Source organism: Myodes glareolus, chromosome 25, assembly GCF_982192425.1.
Source record: "Myodes glareolus chromosome 25, mMyoGla1.1, whole genome shotgun sequence".
Classification (NCBI taxonomy): domain Eukaryota; kingdom Metazoa; phylum Chordata; class Mammalia; order Rodentia; family Cricetidae; genus Myodes; species Myodes glareolus.
The window spans coordinates 47,495,247-47,521,435 of NC_142050.1; the positions used below are offsets into that span (position 1 = coordinate 47,495,247).

General features: G+C 43.9%; 1 pseudogene; it reads right to left on the reverse strand.

Annotated features, from left to right (window-relative positions):
- Nucleotides 1-679: 679 nt before the first annotated feature.
- Nucleotides 680-1,991, reverse strand: LOC125406698 (polypyrimidine tract-binding protein 1 pseudogene; annotated as a pseudogene).
- Nucleotides 1,992-26,189: the final 24,198 nt, after the last annotated feature.

Genomic DNA, 26,189 nt, shown 5'->3' on the forward strand with positions numbered 1-26,189 from the left:
AGGGTGGGTATGTGGTTGTCAGACAGGCTGGTTTTGTAGGGCACAAGAAAGTAACTGTGTTCAGGGCACCACTGTGGCCTCACACCTGAGCCCCTCAAGGCATGGGTCCAGGCCTGACTGGGCCTCTGTAGCCCAAGCCATTTTCAGCTACGGCAACACGGGCTAGAAATAACAAGAAAAAAAAAGACATGCAAATGATCTCTCTTTTAAAAAAAAATAGAGATGGCTCAGAGTTTACCAGCACTGCAAGCTCTTCCAAAGAGCCTGAGTTCAATTCCCAGCAACCACATGGTGGCTCACAACCATCTGCAATGAGGTCTGGTGCCCTCTTCTGGCTTTCAGGCATACATGCAAACCGAATAATTGTATATTATTGTATACAATAATAAATAAATATTTAAAATAAATAAATAAAATCTCTGGTCTGTAAAATCACTTCAGCTACTATTTATGTATCTGTTTGTTTGTTTCGTTTTTCAAGACAGGGTTTCTCTGCGTAGTTTTGGGGCCTGTCCTGAACCAGCTCTTGTAGATCAGGCTGGCCTCAAGTTCACAGAGATTTGCCTGCCTCTGCCTCCCGAGTGCTGGGATTAAAGGCGTGCGCCACCACTGCCTGGCTCAGTTGCTTTTTAAAGTGGCTTTTCTGGAATGGTGGAAACTGTAACAGGCCCCGGGACACCTAGATGGTGGACTTAGAAAAAGACGCACGCAGGTGGTGGTCTCGCCCAGATCATGGCTGTGCTGTTCAATCAGCGCCTGACCGCCTCCTCCCCAGAGCCCATCTGGGTCAGCGCCATCTTGTGGTCCTTCTGGAAGAACTTGAAACCTTTGACAACACTGTCTGCCGCTGGAGAGGATGCTCTTTGAGTCATCCTCTGACACAGAGGGTGGGATATTGGAGAGGTGAAGGGTGACTGAGGGTAGGAGAAGTTCTGGAAGTTCTTGGAGCCTGGGCTTCTTGAAGCGGACAGCCGTGAGCTGCTATAGTCCTTGGTCAGGTCGTGGTCCTCCTGTCCCTCACGAGGCAGCTGCACGCTCTGATGCTTTTACGGTGTGGTGCGCACTGATTCCCTGCAGCTGTGCCTGCCCATTCAGGGGCTCATGGTCAGCTGAGCCTGGCTGCCCTCCACCTGTACAGGTGCATTCTCCTTATCCAGCAGAATCTTCACCCGCTGCATATCACCATAGACACCAGAGAGAATAGAGGGGCCTTGAGGTGTGACTCTCTCAAGGTTCAGGTTGCTGACCAGGAGGATGGAATTCCTGGCACCTACCAAGTCTGGTATAGCAATGTGTCCAGCCATGGCAGCCGCAGCAGCAGAAGGTTCGGCGCAGGGGAGAGAGGGGTAGTACTCTGTGGGCATTAGGAACAGAGAGAACTGAGGGAAGGCAAAGGTGGGAGGGAACCTGGCTCCTGCATGCGGAGAGGCTGACATTGCACTGAGCATACCAAATGCTGCAGCCATGGTCTGGTCTAGCCAAGACTGGCTGTCCCCCGGGGGGGGGGGGGGGCAGGAGAAGCCGAGTGTAATCTCGGCTCTTGTTGTTGTATTTGATGTTGAGCCTGTTGAGCTTGGAGAAGTCGATGTGCAGAGCACAGCAGGCGTTGTAGAGGTTCTGACCGTCCAGGGACAGCTTGGCATGCTGGGTACCCCCGGTCTGCTTGCTGCAGCCTCACCCAGAACTGGTTGTTCTTGGTGAATGTGAAGATCTTCGAGATTGTGCCAAACTTAGAGCGAATCTGGTGCAGCACGTCCAGGGTCACTGGGCAGAAGAGGTTTTCCACGATGAGCCTGTGCATTCCAGCACCCACGGCAGCCTGATTTCCAGGTTACATAGAGTTCACGGCCTACAGGGATGCCTGGGTGCATGACTGGTTGGGTGAGCTGTGGGTTTTGAGCTCCTTGTGAGGCTATCCCACGCAGCATGGGTGCCACGGTCGTGTGGTAGTTGACCATGGTGTTAGCAGACTCCTCTGTGTTCATTTCGTTGAAGGCTGCGGTTTGCAAACCGGGCCTCTTCACAGCATGATACTAGAATCAGAAAATAAATAGCGGAGGGCTGGGTTCAGTCACAGAGTGCTTGTCTTGCAATCACGGGGACCTGAGCTCAGTTTTCCAAACTCTTCATTTAAAAGACCAGATATATAATGCACACTTCTAACCCCAGCAAGGGGAGGAGCTACAGGAGGGTCCCAGGACTGAGTGAACAGCCACTATAGTTTACCTGGTGAGTTCCAGGCCTAGACATAGACCTTTAAAAAAAATGTGAGTGACTGAAAGATTCATGGCAGCGCAACCCTGGCTGGTCCCCTGGCGGGTGGAAGACAGACAGATGTGCCATGCGGAAAGAGCTTGTGTAAAGAGTTTATTTAGTAGGTATTGGGAAGGGTATAAGGGTAAGAGGATTATGGAGAGAAAAGGTAAAGAGAGAGAGAAAGAGAGAGAGAAGAGAAGGGGGTAGGAGGGAGGAAGGATGGGGAGAGAGAAGATGCAAGATCAGTTTGCCTGGGAGGGAGGGGGAGTTTGGGGGTGGAGAGAGCTTGTCTCTTACAGGGACAGGGAAGGCCGGGAGAATGATAGCAATGACCCTGAGAAATGACAGCTCTCATCCTCTGTCCTCCAAGCAGGCATGAATATATTTGAACACGCAAGTACACCTGCATACATACGAGCACACACTCCCACAGGGAAAAAAGAAACAGACAGGTAGAGATAGAGTCAGAGAAAAAAATTAATTCCTCTTTGCAAAAATACTGGTTCCCAGCATGACTGTGGAATGGTATACACTTCCTCCTTTGGCTATCCAGTGCTTTGTTCTAGGAAGAATTTTCTCATTTCTTTGGGGACATTTACATGAAAAATTCATGTATAGTTTAGTTTATGCAGCAAGCAGCTTCCTAAAAACTTTGTGTGAATCACATTTTTTTAAAAAAATATTGAGTCCCATTTCCCTACTGACTGTGGCTATCTGCTCATAGTCACTTTCCCTTCCTCCATGATTTATCTCCAATTGGCAGCAGCAAACTATAACCCTAGCTTTACAGCTCTATCCATCCCGAGAGGCTCATCAATCAATCATCAGAATTTCCATTCAGAGCCTATTATGTGTAAGACAGTGTTGATGGTCTGTAAAGAGAAAAGGGAATACACCAGAGGCACCAGGGGACACTGCTATCTGAATCCTCTACAAAACCATGTGAATAGCCACACTCCTACTTATCTCGTCCGTAATTCAGATTTTTCCTCTATCAGGTTGCTCCCAAAGAGGTATCTGTGTGTGCTGAGCAGGCTATCTAGGTTACCATAGAAATGGAAAGGCATAAAATGATGTTTAGAAATGTAAGGACATCTATAAATCCTCACTAACAGGAACTGTGATTGTTGGGACCAATAACTGAAACTATCATAGTGTCTTCTGAGTTGGAGGGAGGCTCAAATAACACACTGCACCAGGCAAAACAAGAGCAAACTAAGAAAAAGTTAATAATATCCTATAGAAACAAGTCAGGAAAGACAATTTAATTTTCTTCTGTGACAGGAGATGAATTCATATCACTGAAGGACCTCCAAGTCAACCTCTAGTATCTTTATGGTGTGAATTTCTCCCGGCCCTCTCGTGGGGCTATCTGTGGCATCACACTGGCTGTGTGACCTACTTCAACAGCAGGAGAAGCTTTAGAAGGAAGTATCTATGATTCGTTGGCTTCCCATCGTCATCTGGACAGTCGGGGGATTCTGGGCCTTCGCAGAAGCCTAAGTACCTAAGGGTAAATACTGGAAACAGCCAAGACAGCATACTTGAGATTTGTTGTGTGTTTGCAAACACCAGAAACGAACTCACACTACCTAAATAAGGACAAGAGAATAAAGGTTTACAATGAAAAATATTTAAGATTTTAATCTGTGGAGTTCAAGAGCAAAGAAAAATAGTCCCAGAAGGGTTAGAGGCAGCGGGGAGGCTTTCTTCTGGACCCTGATCATAGCAGCCTCTTAGCTGCCTTTTTCTTAGGGCATCTGTACCCCTGTGCTTCTTCCAACACCTGCCTTTTTTGCTGCCCACCACGTGGACACCAAGAGCCTCAAAGTCTACCGTTTAACCTCAAGATGCCTGGGGAGATGCCGACTCTCTCTTGGTCCAATTTCCAAACTCCTCAGAAAAGCTGAGCTTTAGCACAGTTTGTCGCAGATGGCTGCCGTTTATCCAGTAATTAGTTGAGGCTGGGGGTGGATGTCTGCTCCACCAGCTCAGAGTGTCATTACGAAATGCTGTCAACCACATAAGTTAAAAAACATGTACTTAGAAATGCTACCAGAAAGGTAAGTGAAGGATGAGACCCCTCCTTACTTCTTCCACGTGTCCTCACACGGCCTCTACAAGCATGCACGTAGAGAAAGAGAGACAGCAAACCCACCCATGTCTTCTTTTATAATATCACTAACATGTCCTGCCTCATGATCTCAGCTAAACCTTCCCATGAGCAGGAAAGTCAGCCAGGAGCCAGGGACTGGGTCCAAACTGCTCCCTAATAGTGGTGTATAGTGGATGAAGTAGTGCCCCTGGCTTTAACGGTGGCTCCCAAAAAGACATGTTCAAATCCTAATTTCGGTATCTGTACATATGACCTGATTAGAAACAGGTCTTTGTAGATTAATTAATTAAAGATGTCTAGAAAAGGTCAAACTAGATTTAAGGTGACCCCAGAATTCGATGGCTGGTGTCCTTATGAAAGAAAGGAGAGGGCGGCGAGGAAATGGCTGAGTGGATGTTTTCACCTTGCAAGTGTGAACACCTGATTTGGGGCCTCAAAATCCACATTTAAAAACAGCTTGACCTTGGGGCCCCATCTTACAGTCCCAGTACTGAGGAGGCAGAAACAGGCAGATCCCCAGGGCCCACTGGCCAGCCAGCTCTATCTGGTGTCCAGGTCAATCAGAAACTCCGTGTCAAAAAATAAGCATGTGAAGTCATGTGACAGTCAACATTATCCTCCAGCCTTCACACACACACATACACACACACACACACACACACACACACACACACACATACACACACACACATTGGGGAAGAGAGGGTTGACACGCAGAGCACAGAAGGAAACAGTCCACATAAGGATGGGTATGGAGACCAGTGTCACACAGCTACAAAGTAAAGACAACCAAGGGCTGTCACAGGCTCCTGAAGCCAAGAGAAAGGGGAACAGCCTTCCTTCAGAGTCTCCAGAACAAGCCAGTGCTGCAGATACCTCGATCTGAGATTTCTTCACAAGCACAGGAGAATAAACCTCTGCTGGTTTGAAGTCACCTGTCACATGGGCATATATTACGACAGCCTGGAAAACTAATAGAGGTGGTGACTGGTTCTACCTCGAAGGCCAGCTGTGATTCTCAAGAGCACGCTATTGAAAATTTTAGCTCCATAGAGAAAAGTGCAGCCATCAATTAGCACTGTCTGCTGTGGACATCAACGGAGATGGCAGCAAACTAGTCACGTATATCTCTGTTTGGCCCAGCATTCTCACAGTGCTCAGTACTAAAATAGGTGAAACCCAGGCATTGTGGCACACACTCAGAACCACAGGTTCAAGGCTCATCTGGACTACATTAAAAAGTTTCAGGCTAGCCTGGGCTTCTTAGTGAGACTTGGTCTAGGCCAAAAAAAAGAAAGATGAATACTGAGGGCACCTGTCCCCAGCAATATCAATGCCTCAAGCCATCAACTCAGGATTGCCAATATGGTCTACCGGATCTTTCTTCTGAATAAAGCCCAGCTTAGTTACAGTTACTCCGACTTTAACCTGTCTTTGAGCACAGTAGCCTACTTTATCCTCTAGCCTCCTCTCGCATGAGCTCTCTCTGTCCCTCTCTGTCTCTGTCTCTCTTTGTGTGTCTCTCTCTCTCTCTCTCTCTCTCACACACACACACACACACACACACACTACAGAAAGGAGAGAGATGGCACTGACACACATAACACAGAGTGAAGTAGGCCAGGACAGAGGTTTCGTATAAAAATGTTAACCAAAGCAAAACAAAATCATGCAGAGAAAGGAGAGTACTATGGGGGCTGAAGAAACGGCACTGGTTGCTCTTGCAGAAGATCCAGAGTCAGTTCCCAGCACCCTCATGAGGCTCGCAGTCATCCATACCTCATGATCCATGGAATCTGATACTCTCTTCTGACTTATACGGATATCAGGCATGCACCTGGTTCACATATTACATACAGGCAAAACATTCACATGCATAAAATTAATTAATTAATTTCTTAAAAAAGAGAAATACAGAGTGGGACCCAGGCCAGAGAGTCTACTTGTTATCAAAGGGAAAAAGTATAGCAGAAGCCTTTACTGCATGTAAGTATATGGGCTTCTCTTGTATGTGATTTGTATGTATGTTCATGTGGTATATCTGAGAGTATGCTTGTGGAGGTCAGAGACCAATGTGAGGGATCTTCATCAATTACTCTCCATTTTTCTTTGGGGGTTTTTACTTGTTTGTTTATTTTTGTTTTTAAGTTTATGGACCACTTACTAGAATTTAAAAGGAAAATCCTAGAGCAGGCAACTGTAAACCTCTCAGCTTTGAACACACAGCTTACAGACATATACATATATATCATATATATGCATATATATCATACACATATATACCATACACATAATATGCATTATATACATGTGTATATGCATGTACATGTACATCGTGCACAGATATATCATATCATATATGATGCGGGAGAATTGTCTGTATTCTGTCAATCATATTTTAATAAAACGCTGATTGGCCAGGCAGGCAGTATAGGCGGGAAAACCAGACAGGAAGTAGAGGTGATGCAATGAGAACAGGAGAATTCTGGGAATCAGGGAGGTTCCTTAGCCACTCCTGCGCAGATCACTGAAGAAGCAACATGTAAGCTGCCCCCGCTGGAAAAGGTACTGAGCCATTATGGCTAACATAGATGAGAATAATGGGTTAATATAAGTTATAAGAGTTAACAAGAAGCCTGACCTAATGGACCAATCAGTTTATAACCTTATGGAGTCCTGTGTGTGATTTTCTTTGTTGCTTGCCGGCTGTTGGGGTACTGGGCTGGACAGAAACCCCAACAAGCCGGCCCTCATGTTACATATGGCGCCCAGACGTGGATAACTGAATCCACAGAAAGCCTGAGAAAGCTTGGAAAAGAATAGAGTAAAGCATGGCTTCTTGGTGGCAGCAATTTCTCAGGTCTACTTTGCTTGCTAGAGGCAAGCAAGCGCTCTCATCTGAGAGAGGCTTCCTGACTCAGCTTTAGCTGCAAAACCTTGCAGCTCTTTAAAGAGGTCCTGCCACAAAACACTTAAATGTTGTTGATGACAAGTTGAACGCATTCTTTTCAGTTTTCAGCTGTAGCAGGAGAAAAGCTGTGCTGTTTTAAAATGCCGGCTATCTGGGCTGTCCTGCCAGAGCAAACTCTGACTCTTTCAGGCAGGCAGTCCGACTGAGTGTGGTCTGTGAGCAGAATGCTGCAGCTTGCTTGCTGGCAAGGACCTTGAAACGCCATAGAGTTGTGGCAGTGAACACAGCTCTGGCTGGTACCTCAGCCTTGAGGCTGAAAAGCTAAGGAATGAGCTGGATCTAGCCGTCAAAGCCACAGCTCTCCATATTGCTTAGTAAATTAAAGACTCATATGGTCAGAAAAAGAAAAATATACAGTAAAGAGAGATTCAAAGAGGAAGAAAACCTCTAAATGGTTTACAGTGTGTATATGCAGGCTAAAAGTTAAAGTTCTTAAAGTTAAAAGGAAAGAAAGAGAGTAGTTGGGTGTGGTGGTACACACCTTTAATCCCAATGCCTGGGAGGCAGAGGCATATTGACCTCTGTGACTTCAAGGGGTAGAGGTAGATTGACCTCTGTGACCTCAAGGTGTGGTAGTACACGCCTTTAATCCCAATGCCTGGGAGGCAGAGACAGATCTCTGTGAGTTCAAGGTGTGGTAGCATACACCTTTAATCCCAGCACTGGGGAGGCAGAGACAGGAGGATCTCTGTGAGTTCAAAGACAGCCTGGTCTACAGTGTTATTCCAGGACAAAGATATACAGAGAACCTGTCTCAAAAAGTAAAAGTAAAAATAAAAGAAATAGAGGTTAAAGTAAAGCCACACAAAGATGGAAAATACACAGAGAATGTTGATACTGTATGTTATTATGCTCTCTTTTAATTGTTTGAATGCTGAGGAAGAAACAAAAGTTGCTAGAAGACTTTTGTTTATAAATGCTGCTGAACTAACCCAGGATAGGTATTTTGAAAATACCTTGGCTTCAGAACTGAAGTCAAAGGGTATGATACTTTGGAGAAGGGATTTTGCTTTTGTTTCCACAGAAAATGAGAGGCTGTGGATTCATTCTGAGTTAAGAAAAATCAGGTTCGAAAAAGGAAGGCCACCTGAGAAATCTTCGATAGGAACAGATGGCCCAGAAGACAGAATTCTACATCCAGAACAGATTCAAGACTGCCGCCTGAGATGATCGAGACTCACAGGATACTCCAATCATGACTTGATTATAACTCTAAGTTTTCTTTAGGTCCCCATATGACTGTCAGCGCCCCCAACCAGCAGGAAGTAGCCTGAAATACTACGCCCACATTCCCAACAAATGGACTATGGGTATTTTCCTTTGTTTAAAAAAAAAAAAAGAGGGAAATGATGCGGGAGAATTGTCTGTATTCTGTCAATCATATTTTAATAAAACGCTGATTGGCCAGGCAGGCAGTATAGGCGGGAAAACCAGACAGGAAGTAGAGGTGATGCAATGAGAACAGGAGAATTCTGGGAATCAGGGAGGTTCCTTAGCCACTCCTGCGCAGATCACTGAAGAAGCAACATGTAAGCTGCCCCCGCTGGAAAAGGTACTGAGCCATTATGGCTAACATAGATGAGAATAATGGGTTAATATAAGTTATAAGAGTTAACAAGAAGCCTGACCTAATGGACCAATCAGTTTATAACCTTATGGAGTCCTGTGTGTGATTTTCTTTGTTGCTTGCCGGCTGTTGGGGTACTGGGCTGGACAGAAACCCCAACAAGCCGGCCCTCATGTTACACATATACATATATAATTGCCAAAGATCTATTGGCAACAGAAGGCTGCTGGGGGGAAAGTTGATCTTTTTCTCTCCCTCCAACTTCAGAAAACCCGTTCCTGTAATATTGTATCTGGAAGCAGCTTTGTAAGAATGTCCAGCCGAGGTCTATTTCTTCTTCCTTTTGTTCATTCAACTTCTTTCGCTCTGAGAGTTCTAGACTGCACTTTGTTTGAGGCCACCATCCCTATCCTTTCTTTATTAATTAAGTCAACTTAGACTTCACGGTTCAGGATTTTTAACAATATCTTTGTCCGTACCTTAAGCTCTCTGAGCCATCTTTTGCTTTCTTTTTGCACCATTCAGATGAAACTCAAGTCTAGGAATGTTCAGCCCTGATGCCTTTTTCATTTCTCTGTCCAAGCAGAAAAGGACAACTCGGGCACCTGATGTGTTCTGATGCACACCTTCAAGGGAGCCCACCTCGGCCGAGTAATCCCAGCCCATCATTCTGTGTCAGTTTTTTCCCAAAGTGTTCCTTTTCTCTTGCTCTGTCTCTGCCACGACCACACTCCTCACTCATCAGATGATCCTGCCTCCTACATTCAAGAGAAAACAGATGCTCCTAGACGAGAAATACCCACAAGCAAACCCACACAGCCTGCTGCAACGGAGCACATCCATCTCGTCCTCCTTTCCTCCCACATGGGATGGAGGCTCACACAACTCTCCCTGCATCTGCTCTTGGGGTCTCACCCACACAAGCTCTCGCTCTCGCTTCTCCTTTTCTTTTGCTGTTCATGACCCAGCTCTGGCTCAAAGCACCTACCCACTTCCAACTGAGCCTGCCTAGCCACACTGAAACCTCATCCACACACTTTTCAGTCAAGAAGGAGAGTCATTTCTTTACCTTCTGTCAGTTTTCAGCCCTGGGATCCGAGTCTGACACCCATCAGACACCACTTAAGCATCCTCACTGGCTTCTTTGATGATATTTAATGGTTACTTTCACTATAGTGGATCTCTTCATAGAGTGGATTCTGGCCTTTCTTCCTTTAGTTTTCAGGATCAGACAATCCTGAATTTTTTCCTAAATGCAAATCTAATCACATGCTCAATTCAGAAAAATACCTGACAAAACCCACTTAGGAAAGGAAGGGTTTACTTGGCTTACAGCCCAAGGTAGGAAAGGCATATTGTCAGGAGCTGGAGGCATCTTAATGTATTATATCCTTAGTTAGGAAACAGAAAGATGAATCCTATACTGAATCATAGGACACCAGCCTATGAAATAGGGGTGTCCACACTTAGTGGGCTTTACCACTTTGATTAACCTAATCTAGAAAATTCCTCACAGGCATACCAGAGGTTTGCTTCCATGGTGATTTTAAAGCATATCAAGCTGGGAATCAAGATGAATCTTCATTTACACCCACCTCTCTTGCCTGCTTTGCTCCAAACTTAGAGAAAGCATTCATTTCCCCTCTGTGAGCTACTACATAAGACATGGCTCACTTCACTTGTAATAAGCACCTCATACATGCAATGAACATGTACAGAACAACCCATGAGGCCCTCAAAGCAGCAGCCATACCTTGTCCATTTCCGTTGACCTCAATGGTACTTAGGAAAGATTAGTGTAAATAAATAAGTTTAACTAAACTAGACTTAAGACATCTTTTTATTTATGATTATTTCATAATGAATGGATATATGTGCATCATACATGTGTGTAAGCATATACAGGCACACATATTTTATGGCACGCTATGAAAATCAGAGGACAACTTTTGGAGTCAGTTGTCTCCTTCCACCTTGTTGAGACAGGGACTCTTTTGCTGTTGTTTCTGTTACATGAATACACCTATGCTAGCCAGCCACTAAGGTCCCAGATTCTCCTTTCTCCATCCCACCTCACTATGAGAGCACTAGGATTTAGAGAAGCACCACCACATCTGGTTGGCGGGTAGGTTTGTTGGTGGGTTGGTTGGTTGATTGGTTTGTTATTGGGTTGGTTGGTTTGTTGATTTGTTGGTGGGTGGGTTAGTTGGTTGGTTGGTTAGCAGATGGTTGATTGGTTTGTTGGTGGGTTGATTGGTTGATTGATTTGTTGGTGAGCTGGTTGGTTGATTGGTTTGTTATTGGGTTGGTTGGTTTGTTGATTTGTTAGTGGGTGGGTTGGTTAGTTGATTGGTTGGTTGGTTGGCTGATAAGTGATTGGTTTGTTGGTGAGTTGGTTGGTTGATTTGTTGGCGGGTTGGTTGTCTGGCTGACTGGTTAGCTGGATGATTGGTTGGTTTTAGCATGAATTCCAGGGATCAAACCAAAGGTGTCAAACTTATGCAGCAAAACACTTTTATTTACTGAGGTATCTTCACAATCTAAAGCCATTCATTTCAACAGTCCAATATTTGAAGGTTTTGATCTCTCCATAAATGACAGTATATGCCCACTACTTGGTACAGGAAATAAAAGTTTATATGTGGCCAAACTGCTAACTGTGGCTAAATATGTCCTGTGATGCTGTAGACACAGAGTCCATGGTGGAAAAAAACTGACATAGAGGAGAGGATGAAGAAGGCTTAGGGAGACTGGGTAGCCAATGATGTGCAAACAAGATGATCTGAGTTCAGTCTCCAGCACCCACATAAAACAGCCATGAGCAGATGTGCCTATAGACCCAGACAAGGGGAGGTGGAGACAGATGAGTCCCTAGATCTTAGTGGTCAAGCAGCCAAGCCTAATTGAAGAGTTCTCGGATCCAACAAAAGACCCTCACAAACACAAGGTGTATGACTCCTAAAGGATTACATATGAGATTGATCTCTGGTGTACACACACACACACACACACACACACACACACACACACACACACACTCACACACACAAACCAGTGAGGCTAGCAAAAGGCAGCTGGGGTATGGAGGATGAACCCTCCAGAATACAGAGAAAAAGAATGAAAACTTTTATTGTGATTGTAGTGTGTGTTCCTACTAGGATTCTCAGCCCTGCCTCCTTCCCACTAATGACTTTTAAGAGCCACCCAGAACATGAGCACTTCTCCTTGGCAACAGATGGCAGCAGAAATAAGCCTCAGTGGCATGCTAAACACTGACAGGTGGCACAGAAATGGGCTCTGCTCCCCCATTAAAAAGACAACTTGTCTCACAGATGCAGCAAATGGATGGAAACCACACAGAGGCATGTCTTTTTCGATGAGGTAGAAATCTTCCAACGTGACTTCTGATAACTTCACCTGTAACCCCAGAGACATGCTTCTACCACTAAAGAATTTCCATGGAGCTGCCCTGAGGTTCCACTGAAGTTCATTAGCTTAGCTTCTAACCTGAGACCATAGGTGTTGGTTCCATGGAGATCAGAGAGCCACAGATGGTCCATCCTCTCTGGGTCGCATCTCTTTAGTTGACTCCCATCCTCAGCACACCTGTCTTTGAACTTCCACAGTTTCTTAACAACCTATAAACATCTGTGTGTCCCTGCCAGTACCCCATGATCCATGAGCTTTGTGAAGAAAAGTTCCATATCTTATTCAACATTGCTTTTCCCCAATGTCCAGTGAAATGCCTGGGACCCTATAGGAGGTTTGGCAGAATGGAAAGAGCAAACCTTAAGAACATTTGGATTTGAGTCTTTCCATCCACATCATCTTACCCAATGTGTTCATGTCTCTGGATTTTATTCTTCAGGTGTAAAGGTGTACACATGCCTGCAGAGTACAAGGATGAAAATTATTTTGAAATGTACATACTTCCCAGTAAAATTCCAAACCTGCAGTAGGAGTCTGCATGGACTGAGCAGCTTCCAGGGACTAACCCTGTACCCAGTGTGTGCTGCTTAGCTTTAATTTTCAATTTGACACAAGCTAGAATCACTCTTTCAATCTAGTTGGCCTATATGCACTACTGTGGAGTATTTTCTGGGTGTTAATTATTGCAAGAAGATGTAGAACACCGTGGGCAGTGCCATTACTAGGGTGGTGTGTAATGGTGAACTATGTAAGAATGAAGAAAGCTAGAGAACATTTCAGCATGGACACCAATCTCTTCTCCCCCCTCTGTCTCTCTCTGTCTCTCTGTCTCTCTGTCTCTCTTTCTATCTGTCTCTCTCTGTCTCTCTGTCTCTCTGTCTCTGTCTCTCTCTGTCTAACTATATATGTGATGTGACTAGCTGTTTTGAGTTCCTGTTCAGGCTTCTCTTTAGGGATAGACCTCCTTTTTCTAGTTACCTTTTCTCAGAGTATTTTACCACAGCAACAGACACGAAACCACAATCACAGCTTGGTGGAGAAGCAGATAACCAGCTGGGAGGCTGTGCATGTAGAGAGACAAAGGCCATATGGGAAACCTCTGTATCTTCCTCTAAATTTTCTGTGAAATTACAAAAAGAGAACCCAGACGAAAGCTTAAAAAAAGAGAAATTACTGTCCTTGTCCCAAGAGATAAAGCATCCCAAGAAATGTATATTTAAAAAAAAAAGAACAGCATTCACTCGGGATGAAAGGACAATAAGTCTAGGGATGATGCCTCATGCAGACATGCCCAAGGCACTCAGCGAGTGGTGAGTGGGAGCCCCAGAAATGCTCTGATCATTTGTCTAAGAAGCTGTGTATTTCTGCATCTCCTGTGCACCTGAACACTACCAGCAATCCTTCCCACTCTTGCCCACTGCTCTGGAATGCTATGTATGAGCTGCCTTCCAGGGACTTACACAGGACAGGGAGCTCTACGCTGAGAAAAAGGAAGCCACTGTTGATTGACCAGCTGTCATGGAGACATCACTGGAGCAAGAGAAGCAGCATATCAATCAGGTGTAGGGTCTAGTGACCCCTTCTCTGCCATGAAGAGGCAAGCAGGCCTGCTTTTCATCCCACCCGGCTCCCGCATGGCTAGCTTTACACCCAAAATAACAACACACAAATTGTATTCATTTAAACACTGCTTGGCCCGTTAGTTCTAGCCTCTTATTAGCTAATTCTCACATCTTGATTAGCCCATTTCTAATAATCTATATTCCACTATGAGGTTGTGGCTTACCAGCATGAGTCTAGCCAGTGTCCGTCTCAGGAAGGGGGATCATGGCGTCTACCTCACTTCCCTTCTTCCCAGCATTCTGTTTGGTCTACTCCACCTATCTAAATTCTGCCCTATCAAAAATCCAAGGCAGTTTCTTTATTAACCAATGAAAGTAGCACATAGATGGATGACCCTCCTACATCACTTCTCTCTCCACACTGCAGTGTGGACTGCTTTGGTCTTGTGCATGGAGAACCCTGGTAGGCTGCCCATTCTCCAGTTAACTGTGCCTTATGCCCATTCACATATGAGCAGCACTAATTAGATACAATGGGCTGTTTGCAAAAGAAGACATGAAGTTGGGAGATAGTATAGAACATGTCTAGAAGAAATGGTGGGTAGGTATGATTTAAATACACTCTATTCATATATAAAATTACAAGGAATAAATACAGTTTAAACTTTTAAGAGAGACATAGCATCAACTACCATAGAAAAAGTTATTGACACGAGTGTTCATGAATGGGGAAAATTCAGGGCTTACTTAGGAACCAAGCTCTCCTCCATCTATGCAGGGGGTGTCAAAGTGAGTGTGCTAAATGATTATGATGTGCCTAGAACAGCGACCTGTGCATTTAATGCTTAGTGGCTACTTTTAATCAATCATCAGTTCCTTTTACCTCCAGAATTTTAAATCTCTTAGCAAATGTCTGCTAACTCTGGGCTGAGGGGGACAAGGAAAAATGGTTTCTCCAGCACAGTCTCTGCTGGTGTGTGTGTTCTCTCTGAGGCGCCTCTTATATTCAGTATCTGTTATTATTCTGGTCTATCCACTCCAGCAGATACTCCAAAGAAGAAAGGCATAAATACAGAAATAAATTGCACTCACAGATCATGTCGAGGATGTGCATCATTGATATTTAACTCACAAGATCAGATGCACAGAAGAGAAATGAGGCACTGGGAAGAGCCAGCTCCCATTGGGAGGAGACTGACTCCCTGCAACCTTTTTACTTTTTTCTTCCTGGTGGAGGACAAGTGAAAAATAAAATGATTCCACATGCAAAATGCTTGCCCTTGTGATAACTCAAAAGAAGTTCACTAGTCAGAGTTGGGCAGATCAATGGTCCTTGGTCCCTTCCTGGCAAAGATCCATGGAGGAAACCTGGAGCGGACACAGCTCCTTGTACTCATATCTAATAATGTAAGTGTCTGGAGCCCCTATCCATGCCCACACTTGGAACAGAAAACTCGGGCTGAGGAGAGATGGCTCAGAGGGTAAAGCTGTTTGTTATAGAAACATGAGGACATAAATTAGACTCTCCAGAACCCATAAAAGATCCAGAAGGTGGAAATAGGGAAATCCTGTATGTGCAGGCCAAAGAAGAAAAGAAAAATCTGACTCAGATAGGTAGAAGGTGGGGCCAGACATCCAAAGTTATTCTGTGACTTCTGCACAAGAAACATGGAATGTGCATGCCCACATGCCTAAGTGCACACACACACAAACACACACACAAAAACTGAAAAGCAGCTATTTTCTTCAAACTAGAACTCTACTATTCATAAATTATCATTCATTCTTTTCTTACTTTACTCTGAAACTCACCACTGCCAACACAGCTGTTCTAAATGGTTGAGGGATTCAGACAAAAGGAACAGAGGCAAGGCAAATTCCCAAAATAGAAATTAAATCCATTTATCCTTATTCCCACGACAAAGGGAGCACGCTGAATGCACACCTGTGCTTATACACAGAAAAAAGGACAAGAAAGCAAAGATCACTTCTAGCACTCTCTGCCTCTCTTTCACCGGCTGCATAGAGCCTCTGTTCTCTCTCCTCTGTTGCCAGGGTCCCAGGAGCTCTTTCCTACTTTCGGGGAGGACCATGACACAGGAATAATTCAACAAAGGCAGCAGGCTTCCATTATACTCTGTGGGCAAGCCTCAGGCAGAAACCATAAGAAGAGGCAAAAGACTTAAAGTAGGAAAAAAAGACACCAACAATGAAGCAAGGGATACTGGGAATTCTCCCCTTCGAACACCGAGGTGCCATAGTTCGCTGGTATCATGCATTTGCAGTAGGGTGTGGGCTCAGGATCAAGTAGTGGAGCCAGTGGTTGTTTTAGAGATGAGGTTTCTCCCAGAAATGATAAGGAAGCCTTCCCTCCAGACTCCAGAGCAATGTGGCTGTTGTCAGTCTTCCAGGCACTCTCTCCTGACCCACTTCAGTGAGGAACTAAACTTCCAATAGTCAGGGCACAGGCTATAGCATCTCTTCAGAGTCTGTCTTTTTCAAACCTTATACTACCAACTAGGGCATCTAATAACTGTACTTCGGGATCTTTAGACTCTCAACTAGTTCAAGTGGAGAGATTAAGCAGCCATGGAGGGCTCAGCCCTAAATGAGACACCTATATCCCACACTGACTTCCTAAGACTCAGGGACCATCACAAAAGAAGTGGTTGGAAAGCATGGAAGAGCCAGAGGTTGGAGAAGACGACTTTGAAAGTGTCTTCTGGACATTGCAGGACTGTTGCAGACATAAACCAACAGCTGCCATGGTTTTCTGCAGAAGCCAAACCAAATTCCAGGACGGCTATGGGAGGGGCTCAGGTCTTCACCTCTAGCCAGGGAGATATTGCCGGTTGATGGCTTCTAGGAGAGAAAGAGAAAGACAGGGGGGTTCCTTAGAGGATGTGGCCTCTAGTAATTCCTCCAGTGGTCCAGTATTAGGGTCAACACACATGCACAGATGGGCAGCACTAATTGGATTTAGTGGATTATGAAAAATATAAAAGAAGTTATGAAGCTGGAAAAGTGTGTGATGAGGGACTCTGGGAGGAATTGGGGAGAAGGAAGAGAAGAATGGAGATGAGCAAAATACATTGAATGTATGCATGAAATGCTCAATAAGTAAAAACACATGAAAAATAATAACATCAAAGTTGTATCTTATGAGACTGAGGAGACATCTCCCTGAATAAGAGTATTTACTGAAGAAGTATAAAGACCTAAGTTCAAATCCCCAGCACTCATAAAAAGCACGGGGTGGCTGCCTATGACTGTAACCTAGCACTGTCAAAGTAGAAGGAGCCAGAATGATCCCAGGACTTACTGGGTACCAGCCTGGCTCTAGGTTTAGTAAAGACTCTGACTCAAAGAAGAGAGTAATGGAACAATGTACCCAGTGTCCTCCTCTGGCTTCTGCACATGTGACTGTCACACACACTTTCATACATAGGCATACATGACACACATATGCATGTGCAATGTATGCACAATTGCATCATATGCACAAATATAACCAAAAGTACACTTGCCTTTGAAACTGCATGCATATTTCTACTGTTCAACAAAATGTGCATGTACCATAGTCTTTCCTTGTCAGGATGTCACATTTCATGACCTCAGTGATTGACAAACAAGTACAGTTCAATGACTTCTTTAAGGGAAAGGCTGTAGCACACAATATCTGAAATTACCATCCCAAGATAAGGAGGCATTCCTCAAAAAACTAGTCAAATACATTAATTCCCCTCTCCCACATGGAAGACACACTTAAAGACTTAAACACTTGAAACAAGAGGCAATTGGTACCAAACCCTCTATATTGCTTGGCATAAGCACTATGATGCTGTGTCAAACAAAAACAACTAAGTGACTGTGTCAGCCAAGCTTCTGTTGCTATGACAACCAACCCGAGACAGACTTACAAGGAGGAAAGCTTTATATTTGCTCACGGTTTCAGCCCCGAGTCCTTGGCCTGCTGCCCGTGCCTATGCAGTATGCAGTGTGAAGACAATGAACGCAGGGGTGATTCGTGTCCTTCAAGACAGAAGACGATCACATGAGCTTGCCACACCTTTCAGAATTACACCCTATTTAAAACTTAGCTCTTTATTTCTGGGATTCTCCATGTGATATTTCAGACCTCACTTGCCTGTGAGTGACTGAAATCATTCACTAAGGACCAGAGAAGGGGAGAACTATGCAGCTATAGTGCCTCAAACTTCAGGAAATGTTAGGTCTCTAGAATCCAGTCACACTTAGGAAGCAACAGAACGTAGTTGTCTCTGGGACTGAAGAAACAGCCCAGTGGTTACTAACAGGGAGCATGGCTCTTGCAGAAGACCCGAGTTGCCTTTCCGATACCCACATCTGATGACTCAAAACCACTGCAGCTTGAAGGTATGCAGTGCTCTCTTCTGGTCTCCAGGAGCACTGCACTCCCATGTGCAGAACCTATACTCAGGTATATACGTAATTAAAATTAACTTTTTAAATCTTTAAAAAATTAAATAATAATCTGGCCTCTGAAAAAGTATAATGTAGACTCTAGTTTGTAATTCTCTGTTGCCCCATTCATCCCTGGAGACCTAGAAGACTTGTGGATGAAGTGCACCCCACAACCAGAGTCACAGTGTAATCCAAAGGACAGAGTACATATAACACTGAAGCAGAGTGACTGCCAAAAGTAGTTGTTAGCGCCACAGGTAGAAGGCAGACCGATGGTAGACAGAGTCATGACCGTGGTGTTGACACGTGAGAGGAAAAGCCAGGGAGAGTGGTGGAGACTGAACAGCAGCCACTAAAGTGGACTTGTTACCTGGTGAATACATCCAGACATCCAGATGAGTCTCTTGGGCTTATTTTTAGACCCAGAGATGCCAGGACAGAGAAAGAGCCCCACTTCACCGTGGAATAGAAGCTAAACAAGGTGGACTGTCTCACCACCTAGAGCAAGACAGAGAACACAGGGTAAGTGAAAAAGAAGTTGACATTATTACCCATGACACCAGTAGCACGAGTTGACAGTGGGCAGCACACACAAGGAAAAGAGACTCCTTGGTTAGCAAAGGATGGAGGAGCCCCAAGCACACATGGCTACTTCCCAGAGCCTTTGATCACCAAGGATTTCCACAAGGTCTTTGCTCCCTGTCTGTCCTCAGGCAATACCAAAAGATGGATCAAAAGACTTAGTGTCCTGTAAACAGAAAGGGCCCAAAAGCCCCACCTCCTTCCTCTGCTCTTCCAGACATTAGAACTGCACAGCTCCAATATAATGAAAATCATACATTACATTTAAATCAGTACTATGCATAATTTTAAATTTCCTAGTAGCCACATTATAAAAACTAAAAGGAAATTGGCAAAATGAATTTTAATATATATTTTAGCCTAATGTCTTCCCAATGCAGTCATTTTAACATCCTGTAAATATAAAAAGTTACTGAGATATTTTATGTATTTTACCATACTAAGTATTTGAAATGTAGTGTATATTTCACAATAATAGAACATCTAAAATCAGATAAGATTGTACACACCTCCAATCCTAGCACTCAGGAGGCTAAGGCTGAGGAACAACAAGTTCAAGGCAAGCCTGGGTTATGTAACAAGACCTTGTCTCAAAAAATAGAATAAAATAAATCTTGGTCCTGACAAGCAACATTCTGTGTGGCAGCAGATGGCAGCCAGATTGGATAGCACAGATAGAAAGCAAAGAATATTGCCTTCTGGTGGCCTGGATCTGAACATTTTTAAAGAGAGTATGAGTTAGTTTTCTTGCCACTGTGACCAAACACGGGACAAGAAACAACTCCAGGAAGAAGGGACAACCCATCATGGTACAGAAAGCTTGGCAGCAGGAGTACTGGACTGCTGGCCGCATTGCATCACACTCAGGAAGCAGAGACCAAAGAGGAAGTAGGACCAGGCTACAGAATCTGCCCTGGTGACCTACCTTCTTCAGTGAAGCTTCTGAAGTCACACAGCTCTCCGAAGTGATGCACCAGCTAAGTCCTAGTGTTTGAGCACATGAGCCCATGGGGACGTTCACCTTCAAACCACAACTGTCTCCATTGCAATGGGCAGGGGAGGGTCACAGACCTTCAGAACTCATTTATGATGAAGTTAGGGAGGTGGCTCACCCTGTGAAATATTTGTCTTGCAAGAGCCAGCACAAGACCTGAGTTCAATCCCCAAGACCCATGTTTCAAAATAAAAGCTAGTTTAACAGCACATACTTGTAATCTCAGTTTGGGGAAGAAGTAAGCTCCTTGGGTTGTTCTCCACCTACCCAGCCTACCTGGCAAGATCCAGAACAATGAGAAACCTTGTCTCAAAAAGATGGATAGCTATTGGGAAACAACACCAAAAGATGGCCTCTGAGATCTAGCCACACATGTGCACATGTATGTGCAAACCCATATGCACACAAGCACACATCCACTCATTCATGTAAAGAAACTGTGACAGAAGAGAAGAGAGTTTGTCACTGCCTTCTTGCAAATTGAAGGGTCCTTATTTGATTTGTCTTTTAATTGTAACCTTAATTTTTAGTCAAAATAATTCCCATTCCTGGTGACTTTAAGAATCCCAAAGTCTGGGAAATGAAAGTTGGCAGATGTAATACTGAAGGGTCCTCAAGAGTGTTATCTGGGTGCCCCATACACCTGGGACATGCACCAAGAAGACACTGTGGGCCCAGCTTCTTGTGACCATGGCAAACCCAGAGAGTCTCCTAGTGCTTTGGGTTCCCAGAGTAGGAGGAGATTTTCTGCCAAAGAATCAGCCAGAAGTCTGCCCCAGTCTCTGGGGATTATGCAGTACACATAGGGGCACAACATAAATTCACGTTTTCTTTTTTGGGTGGTCAGAAAAACCTCAGTGAGTAATAGTTGACTATTTCCTGTTGCTGTAACCAACCCAATGATCAAAATCAGTTTAAGGAAGAAAGGGAGTTTGGGGCTTATGGGTCCAGGGGGATAGAGCACATCATGACAGGAAAAGTGGGTGACAGACAGCGGGGGCAGGAAGCCAGCTGACCACATCTTCTCTGTGCCTTTGCCCTCTACTGTCACCAGCTGAGGACGTTTCCCTTCCACCCATCTCCCCTGGCTCCACAATAAGCTCCAAGTGAGTGACTCCTGACATTCTTACTTCACAAGTCATCACTAAAATGAAAAACCCAACCCAACCAACTTACAAAGGTTTATTTCAGCTCAGTTTTGGAGGTCCATTCCATGACTAGGCAGATATGTAGCTTGGTGCTTCCGGTGAGTACAGTGGTGGAGAATATGTGGGAGAGCTAACTGCTCCTATCATGACCAGAATTGTGGGGTGAATGTGAAATGCCCCTCATGAGCTCATGGGTTTTAACATTTAGTCTATGGCTGGTGGCACTGTTTGAGAAGGCTGTGGAACCGTTAGGAGGTGGAGTCTCCTAAAGTGGGTTACTGGAGGAGGGCTTGAGGTTTTAAAACAGAGTCCTAGCTCCTGTTTCTCTCTGCTTCTCGACTGTGGGTGTCATATGAGAAACTGTCTGCTGCTCCTACCACTGTGCCTTCCCCACCTTGATGGACACTACCCTTGAATTGCAAACCTAAGTAAAGTCTTTCTCTTTTAAGTTGCTTTTTGTCATTACAATGAGAAAAGTACCTAATACAACCAGTATGCAACACATGCACACAGATACACATATACAGAGAGAGAGAGAGAGAGCAGACTTCTGAAATCCCCTTCAAGAACATCCCCCATGTAGTAAGTATGAGCCTCTTCTTTCTAAAGTCCGTACCACTTCACTTCCGTATAGCATCACCCTGGGAGACAAAACTTTAATATGAACACATGGTCTTCGGGGGACATTCAACATCCAAACTATAGCACTTACACATCTGTTATTGGGGAAACAGACAAATCAAAGTCACTTCCTGGAGGACAGGCATTTCTCGGGATGGATGGGCTGGCATTCCTCTGGTGTGACTGAGATAAAGGAGGTGCTGCAGTATGAGCCCGGAAGCATGTCGACATTTTCTTCTTTATCCTCTTCCCAATGCAGATGTATGGGACAAGCATCCTTGTGAGGAAAATAAAGCAAAGATTGCTTTGATTTTGGCCTTCCTGTATTCTCTGCCAACAGGTTAGCAGGGCAAAGCAGGGAGAAAAGACACAAAGGCAAACATGTGACTCACATAACCCTGTGAATGTCGTCTGCTTAGTGAAGATAACAGTGCACCTCACCCTCTTGGATAGAGAAAACGGTTTTGGCATGGGACAAGTTAGCCCTAATTATGAAGAATGTAATGAATGGGAGAAGGAACTCAAAGCTCCACCTGTTTGGGGGAGGATGTCTGTAGGCAGCTAATGGTAGCTGGAGGAAGACCCAGTTCCTTTATTGACATGGTCACTGTTAAGTCTCCTGTATAGAATCACACACCCATGGTCCTCTAAGGGACGTTAATTAAACCCACTGGTTCTCTCTCTCCTCCTCCCAACAAACATTTAAAAGAGTTGGGAAAGGAGAAAGGATCAGTGGGGGGGGGAAGAGTAGGGGGAAAGGGAATAAATATGATAAAAATACTTTATAGACATGTATGAAATGTCACAGTGAAACTCGTCATTGTATACGATCAATATATGTTAGAAAAAACATTTTTCAAAGGAGGTAGAGTGGAGCACAACCTCTGCCCACTCTGTGGCTTCACGTGCCGTTCATAAGGAAGGTCTCCAGAGGCACATCTCCAGCCCACCACCCCCCAGTCACCCCGGATCCCATCTGATCTCCAGCTGTCTCACTTTCATCCTCGCCAACCAGTAGCTCAGAGTGAAACTCTTATACGTGCTTGACCTTCTCTCTCCCTCTCATCCCACACTCCGAACATCTAACCTACAGTAGGTAGGTCATAAGCAGACTGAGTTCATTCTCAAAAAGGGCCACCTGACCAAGTACCCATGTGTCAGACTAAATAGGCATTTTATGTGCTCTCTTTGCTGTTGTGACAATCAAAAGGTAACCATTTCACTGACTTTGAAAGAGGATAACAGTATTCACCTTATTAATGTTGGCACTTAATTGATAATTCCCAGAGTCCAGAACTCCTGTTAGAAGGAGTGAGTTCTACACCAGCTGAGCTATATAGTGAGTTCAAGACCAGCCTGGGGTATGTAGGAAACACTGTCTCATAAACAAAAACAGAAGACAGCTACTTGGAAGGGCCTGTCCTCCCTTTCTGATTCCACTCCCTGGGGACATCCCTAACCTTCCATAGAGGGAGACCAAGCTTCCTGTTTCTGATGAGCACGCTCAGCATATCTCTGTCTCTCTGTCTCTGTCTCTGTCTCTCTCTCTCTTTCACACACACACACACATACACACACGGTATCTATCTGCTCTTTCCCATAAGACAGGGGAAAAACTGATATAAAATATCTCATACTCAGGAAATATAATAAATGTGTGATGTGTATGCATGGATTTGTTGTGGTGAGGATCACCACATGTTTGGCAGGAGTGACCTCCAGGGAACAGAGAGTAGGAAGTGAGCATCTCGCCTTCCATTGCTCTCCACTGCACATGACTCAGCTTCTCCAACCTGTGAATCACACTCAGTAACAAAGACTCCGTGTGGGGTGTATTTTACCCTGAATCTTCTGGGGTTTTTTTTTTAAAAAAGGACTCGATCTGTATTAGCTTCATTAAAAATAAAATAAGCCAAGTCTATAATAAAGTGCATCATCTTCATACTTCATCTTTCTCCTTCTCAGTTCCTTCCCATCCAAGGAATTTGAAACAGTTTCAAAGATGTCCTAAGACACAGGAGCTATAGAGAGATAGATGGCCTGAGTGAGGGACCCGGAGCTCTGGACAAGGAAACAGCAGTGGGTGACCCCCCAGGTAGAAAGCTGCAGGGAAACAGGTAGCTCCCGGCTTCTGTACCATCCTTTCTTAAAACTACTTGTCAAAATAGAACAAGTCATTAATCAGCCCTTTGACCAGTAAAATGTCACCCTACTTTGATTCTATTGTGAGGAAATCACCCATGAAACATCAAAAACTCCATGTACATAAATATTTATGTAACTTTCTTAAAGAGCAAAAATAATTGACAATATCTCAAATTGCATCAAGTGCTGATAGTCATGTAAACTGGGACATAGCTAGTGAGTAGAGCTAAATCTGTAATGATATTATATAAACGTGATAACCATATTAAATATTTATTTTAATATAAAAAGATATTAAAATATAAACTTTTAAAAAATTAAAAATTTTAATTACATTTTTGCTTATTTATCTTATGTCAGGGCCAGGAGGGGAACAAGTGCCATGGGACACATGTGAGGGTCAGAGGACAGCTTTCAGGGGCGATTTTCCTCCTTTGATCGTGTGGATCTAAAGAATCAAACCCAGGTAGTCCGACTTCACAATGGCAGGTAACTTTACTTATTGAGCCAATGCATCAGCCCAAAAATCTTTCAATGATAAGGATATGGTCAAATAAATTTAAATACAGTAAAACATAAATATGTTTCCTAACTCCAGGATTCTTTCATCCTTTACTTACCTGCTCAGCACTGTGTGTTAGGCAGTATCTTTGAGCTTCATACTATCCTCTGAAGAAAATATACAAAGATACCCACAAGATGCCTGTGGGACCACATGATAAAAAGAGAGAATTGATGCCTACAAGTTGTCCTTTGTCTCTCTCTCTCTCTCTCTCTCTCACACACACACACATAACCAAGTGTAATTTTAAAAATTAATAAAGAAAATACCAAGAGTATGGTTGATTCTTCAGACATCCACCCACTCAAGTTGATGGGCAAAGTTTGGAGAGGCAAAAGCTAAGGTGCATAGAAATGAGCATTCCTGCTTGTCTCTGTGGGTGAAACCTGGTGTCACTTTCCTGAAAGCAGTTTGGAAGCTTGAATCAAATATCTGCACACTGCCATCACTGTGACCTGGAATCTGCCCCTATGCAAATTTATCCTAGCAAAATAATGAATGGGCACAGAAGCATATTCTCTGACAGTTAGAGATATTTATCGAAGTCCTGTATCTAATGATAAAATGCAGAGGACAACTCCCACACCTAATAATAGCAATTTTGATAAATAAATTGTGACATGTGATATGATGGGCTCTAACCAACAATCTGAAATGAGGCTATGGGGGCTTCTTGGCTCTAAAGTATGTTCATGATATATTAGCAAGTGTCAAAAGGCAAATTGGCAGGCAAGATACCCAGCATGAATCCATCTTTTTATTTACTGAAAGAGAAAACAGCATTTGAAAAATTATATGCAAAATTGCTAATAGTTCTTAACTTCTTAATACCACACACATTTTATTCTAAGTTTTTACATTTCTTAAGATAGGTGTTAAATATACATCTAAGATGACTTATAAAAAACTAAATTATGATATTGCTTCAAGTGCTATAATTATGGTTTGATATTTGTAATTCTTATTTTATCTCAACCGACTCAAAACTCTGCGTATCTAAGGAGTGCAGTGTGATTTTTCTCTGAATCTGCTTACATCCAATGATCAAATGGGATAGTTAAGACCTCTCTTAGCCTGAACTCCTTGTAGTAAAAACAATCAAGTCTTCTCATATGGCTCCTTTGAAATATGCACTCTTATTAACTGCAATCACCCTACTGTGCAGTAAGGTGCCTCGTTTTTCTACTTCAGCAATGCAGAAGATCTTTAGGTACAATTTCTCTGGTAACTGAAAGTAAGTAAAATTATCAGTTTCTGTAAAGGAAGTTAATTCTTGCTGGAGAACGGAGAGACATTTTCTTCAGTGGTGTAGCCACTGGCAAGGTTCCCACAACTCCTATAAATAAATCCTCACCCCTGTAAACAACACTAATGAAACTCACTGGATCACCAGAGGAAAGTGGAGGATGATATGTGATAAGTGTTGTTAGACTAATGGTATCTCTGGGGCTAGCAGTCTTACCGCCCAGGCTCTAAAATGAACCAATAGGCTAGAGCTTCTCCTTGCTGGCACTAATGGCCGACAGGAAGCCATTCCTCTCCAGGAACCAGCTCAGTCATCCAGCGAATACCTACAGCAGTGGCAGGCTTGGTACCCAGTCCATTTAGGACAGAGTTTGAGGAAGGAAAATAAAAGTAATGTGCATTTGTTTCATTACAACAATTTAATCATCCAGAAAAATGGAAAATGTCAAGAGGGTTATTAAAGCCCTTCAGCAGGAACCATGTCTAGACGCAAATATTAAATGAGGACAATCTGGAGAAAGGAGGACAGATGGAGGATGCACCTCTTG